The 5,610-nt window shown below is 32.9% G+C and overlaps 1 long non-coding RNA gene across 2 annotated transcripts; it reads right to left on the reverse strand.

The window, feature by feature from the left end:
- Nucleotides 1-542: 542 nt before the first annotated feature.
- Nucleotides 543-2,361, reverse strand: LOC21395945. Of its 2 annotated transcripts, XR_002902400.1 has the most exons (3): nt 1,990-2,361; nt 1,443-1,565; nt 543-1,302 (listed from the first exon to the last, which is right to left on the reverse strand). It is a non-coding gene; the product is annotated as an uncharacterized LOC21395945 (long non-coding RNA). The 2 variants fall into 2 exon arrangements; XR_002902399.1 differs by lacking the exon at nt 1,990-2,361 and having other exon boundaries at nt 1,443-1,870.
- Nucleotides 2,362-5,610: the final 3,249 nt, after the last annotated feature.

Genomic DNA, 5,610 nt, shown 5'->3' on the forward strand with positions numbered 1-5,610 from the left:
TTGTGAGCATGTTTCCAAGTCATAAACAAGTTAATTTTCTGACGGTTCTAAAGGAAAATTTTAATCTTATACAACATTATAAACTTCAAACTTTACACAAAGGTACAAGAAGCAAGCACATACTCAGTCATTTCATGGAAGCATGAGGACTGAATGGTTCATTTACGAGGTTCCTAACCAAATTATCTTTCTAATATAGTTAGTTAAAATCAGGTGGTCATAAAATCCTAACACGTGTGACTGTACACCTACAGAAGCCACCAATTCGAAATTTTCGAAGGAATGGAATGAGTTTTTCGTTTTCCCCCACCAAAAGACCTTGTAACTATTTACAGAGACTCTAAACTAAGAAGGGAAAAAAACATGTTTTGAAGAGAAAAATGAGAAAATAACCCACGAGAGTGATGTATGTTCAAAGGCATAACAAATGTGTGTTTAAACCGTTTGTCTTTGTATGCAATTTTCACTACAGTTATGTCACAATATGAGCCTAATTGTGAGCATGTTTCCAAGTCATAAACAAGTTAATTTTCTGGCGGTTCTAAAGGAAAATTTTAATCTTATACGACATTATAAACTTCAAACTTTACACAAAGGTACAAGAAGCAAGCACATACTCAGTCATTTCATGGAAGCATGAGGACTGAATGGTTCATTTACGAGGTTCCTAACCAAATTATCTTTCTAATATAGTTAGTTAAAATCAGGTGGTCATAAAATCCTAACACGTGTGACTGTACACCTACAGAAGCCACCAATTCGAAATTTTCGAAGGAATGGAATGAGTTTTTCGTTTTCCCCCACCAAAAGACCTTGTAACTATTTACAGAGACTCTGAACTAAGAAGGGAAAAAAACCACTCATGTTAGACACATCCATACCGTCACTTCCATCATTTTAATTGCTTTTAAGCTCTGATTGAGGGTTTCAAGCTCTTTCATGTCTTCTTTGCTGCCATTGTCATCACCATGATGATCTTCATACCTCGAGATTGTCATATCCATCCTCATCTTTGGCCAAGAAACCATGAGGAATTGCAGCTAAGCATTTTTCATAATGTTCACGAGTTAAGATCGTGGCAAGACCATCGACGCACTCTGCATTGATGACTTGTGCATATGGTGTGATAAAAACTTCTTTCAGGTGCGGATTTCACAGCGGAACAACCCCCTTGACTTCTTGATTATGATGAAACCACCTCACTTTGACCTTTTTCTAACCTCTTTTGTCCTCATACATGTCTTCCAGATAAGCAATGTAGTCATTCTCTCCATTTGCCATAACAAAGACAAAAGATTGAACCTGGATATCAAGAACAAAGAGCGATGTTAGACCAAAAGAACAAGGAGATAGAAAGAATGCAATTTTCTCTTTCACTTTATGTACTTTCTAAGTTTCAAACACCTCATTCACAACATTCCGCTCAGTTACTAGATTCTTACCGCTATCGTAATCCCATTCCTACAGAAAGCAGGGTAATGCTTGAGCTGCTTACCACACATCCAAGGACTTCCTGACCAAACAATATCCGACTTGTGTCCCCTGAAATTCTTTGGAAGACGGCCCTGATACACAGATTTCAGGTGCCAACTAAGTATCAAAAACTAACAAGATGTAGAATTCCTAACCAAATAAAAAGAAAAATTTATCATGATATCTGGTCCTTGTGTTGGATATTCAGGAAATCAGATCAAAACAGTGCTTGTAACAACTTCACAAGACAGAACCGAGACAGAACCCAGAAATCTTTCGCACAAATACCCTCAAAATCACAAACCCCAAATAAGGAAATCAAGAAAAATCAACGACCCACAACATGCGAGTTCGTACCTCCTATAATAAAATCATAAACAAGCGATAAAATAGAAGAGTAAAGTATAGGCAAAAAAAAAAAAAAAAAAACAGAAGAAAAAGAAGCAAGCCCTTGCCCCTTAAAAATCAAATCAAAATCCCCAAAAGAAAAAAAAATTCGTGTAAAAAGAATCTTACTTCTTTCTCAACAATAAGAATAAGAATTATTATTATAAATTACAACAAGATGCATGTGGAGGCGGTCGAGGAAACGGCGGCGGAGAAAGAGGAGGAAATGGTGATGTTTGAGGAGAGAGGAAATGTGAGGGTGGAGGACGAGAGAGAAGTGGGTTTGGTTGTGAGAGTTGTCGGGACGCGGCCTCGTCCGCCTGTCAATAGTCACCGGCGGCGAGGTGGCTGCGGAGGAGGTCGATGGAGCTCAAGGAAGATCGAGGGAGGTCGGGAGAGAAGTAGGTTTGGAAATGCTCGTGCGTTTGAGAAAGGGAGGTCTTTTGAGAAATAAACTTTTCGATCTACACTATCCAAATTTCTATCCGACGGTCATAATTACTGAACGGATCAATCAGACATTTTTATTACTGCCTGACTAAAGACCATTCCTATATTATATATGATAATTATATAATAATAAATTTATTATATTATATTAATAGATAAAATATTAATATTATATATAACATTTATTAACATAAAAATATTCAAGTTCCATTCTAAAATTTTTTTAATATTATAACTAAATAAATAATTTTTTTTTCATTCTATTCTCGTTACTATTTTTATTTTTATTCTCATTATTATACGCACTATAAAAGTTCACCAGTAGCACTGACTTTATTATAACGCGCAAATCACACCCACCTGACATTGTGATTGGACTTGTTCCAATTCCAGCCCATAAAATCTACGACTGAAAAGCAAAGCCCACGCCTCGTATACCTTTCCCTCTTCACTTGTAATAAAAGCACACATGAACTCAAGGGCTATTCACCCTGTACAAGATCTCAATTCATATCTCACAGCTTAGACACTCTCAATTCAATAAGTTTTATGTGCAAATTACATTGAGAAAAGATCTTGTTAACACGTTATTGAAAAGTGGTTACACATATAATCTAACAAGTAATTTAAACTTGATTTTATTTTTAAATTAAAGTTTTAAAAATAATAATAATAAACTGTTTGCTTTGCAAACAAGTAGAAAATAACGGATGAAATTTATACGTGGCTTAAATAGTTACTCTATTATTTATTCATTAATAAATATTATTATTTTATTTATAAAATATTAATTCGATGGTTGTAATAAATTAAATAATTACCTAAAAAAATTAATTAAATTAGATTTTAATCATGCCGCATCATCAAATTTTTATATTTATAGACGGTCAATAATAAAACGTAACCATTAAAAACTCGTCTATATATAATATATATTTCCCCAAGTTAATACTAAAGATTAATTTTAAAAATTCTTCATGAATTATGACCCATGTAATATTTTGCCTTATGAATTTCAAAGCGTAACATTCAATCTCTCCGAACTTTGTTCCGTTAACAATTTTACCCTCTCCGTTACTCTGAATGACATAATTCACCACGTGTCTATTTTTTAGTGAGATTTGAAAGTAAAATTACACTTATATCCATCTTTGTCACATCTTCGTTTAGAATAACTATTCCTCCATGTTCCATATATCAACAGAGATCACCATAATCATTCCCAAAAACTAATTTTCCTACCTCTGAAAGGATTATGTTCTTCTAAATTGGGTGTGAAACATTTATCTTCATCCTTTCTTGACTACTTATTTTATTTTATTTTATTTTATTTTATAAGGTTATGAGATGCCTGAGTTTTTCTTTAGACAGGATATAAAATTGGATGATCTAGAAACCCGCAATTTTGTCCTTGTTGACAGATGTGGATTTGGTGCTTGGATGATCTAGAAACCCGCAATTTTATCCTTGTTGACAGATGTGGATTTGGTGCTTAGTGTTGGTATTACAGCACTTTCAGAAGAAGCGGATTTTAAAGTTACTGCCTTGGACTTGAATGCTTCTGGAATTCATTCTTCTGATTCGAATAGCATTACAAACCTTTCACAATATCAATATGTGAAGCCCCTTACTGATTTTTTTTTTTTTTTTTTTTGAAAATCTTGCTGAGGGAGAGAAGGTAGTTGAAAGTGCAATACATGAATAGGTCATGACAGTTTAAATTTACTGTCAATATGATTAAATTCACTAATATTGTCTCATGTTATAGTCATTGGAAGTGATTCACAGAAGAATTTACAATGAAGAAGGATTTTATTTCTCAGACCTTTTTTTTTGAGGAAAAACTTAAAATCCTAATTAACTTGGATTAATCCTTTCTTCATTTTCCAATCTCTTCTTTATTTTTACATTTGAGTTTTTTAATCCATTTTTTAATAACTTGGGCTTTTTATAAGACATTTTATAATATTATTCTTTTTAAATTGATTAAATAATAGACACGCAATGAATTATGTCACTCAAAATAATAGAGAGGGTAAAATTATTAACAAAATAAAATTTAAAATGATTGAGTGTTACATTTTAAAATTTAATAGACAAAGTATTATAAAGTTTAGTTGAGGAAAAATTTTGAAATTAATCCTAATACTAAATAATTTGGCCTCATTATGTTTAAATTGTACTATTCATGCCATGCCAAATGTATAACATGAATTGAATTCTTTAACAAATACGTTTGCATGATTGCATCCATGAACTCAATCATATTCATCAGCCACCAAGAAGCAGCAAAAAAGAAGATATCAGCAACAATGCAAACTTACTTACCTGCCGTATTACATGAAGGCACGGCACTTAAAAGCTCCTTTTTCGTCTTCAAAATTTACAAAAGTGTTCAGATCTCTTGTCCTGATTTCGCTGTCTCGTTCGTTGTCTCTCTATTAAATATTTACACCTCAGCTCTTTCTTAAATCTTTCTAACGGCGTTAGAACCGTCGCTTTTCAACCTTGTTTTGTCTTTTTCCACAAAAAATTGAAAAGAAACCATCTGTATCTTCTTTACCATACGGCCATAAAGGGCTTGAGGGATCCTCCACCATAGACATTTCTGGTCCTCCACCAAGCTTTACCTCCTATGACGGTCGCCATTGTGGGCGGGCAAGACTGGAGATCTCGTATATCTTGACAGTATTGGGAATAGTATCCTAGAAGCATAAGAAGTAATAAGATATTTATTATTTAAATAATAAAAGAGTTTATTCATCATTTTATGTGCATATATTTATGAATATTTTATGAATATCAAATGAAAATTCCGTGATTATTTATGTAACTTTAAACATTGTATATAAGTGTTATATACGAGAGAAAAGTGTTTGAGGATAATGATCAAAAATATTGATCATAATGAATTTAATTAAAGTTCAGAATCTTTAATTAAAACATTATTAATATATGTCATTTCTATTTAGAATAGAACGGTGCTATCCGCACTATTAATATGGTGAGATATTGAATGCGTGTATTTCGCATAATGAGATTGTGTGAAACAGGGACACAGACACAATATGAATTTCTAATAATTTCCGTTAAGCATAGAAATTCTAATTGAGTCTACCGATGGTCATATATAGAATAATCTTAATCCTGAGTTCTTAACAAACTCCTATTTATGGATTTATGTCTTTTGATTTACTCGGTATGGATTCTGAGACCCTGAATCCTATTCCTTGTATTTTGGAGACATGATGAAATAGGTAGCCGGGAATGTTATTATATGAGATGGAATCCATTCCTTCT

The sequence above is a fragment of the Morus notabilis genome, unplaced genomic scaffold, assembly GCF_000414095.1.
Source record: "Morus notabilis unplaced genomic scaffold, ASM41409v2 Scaffold1012, whole genome shotgun sequence".
Classification (NCBI taxonomy): Eukaryota; Viridiplantae; Streptophyta; class Magnoliopsida; order Rosales; family Moraceae; genus Morus; species Morus notabilis.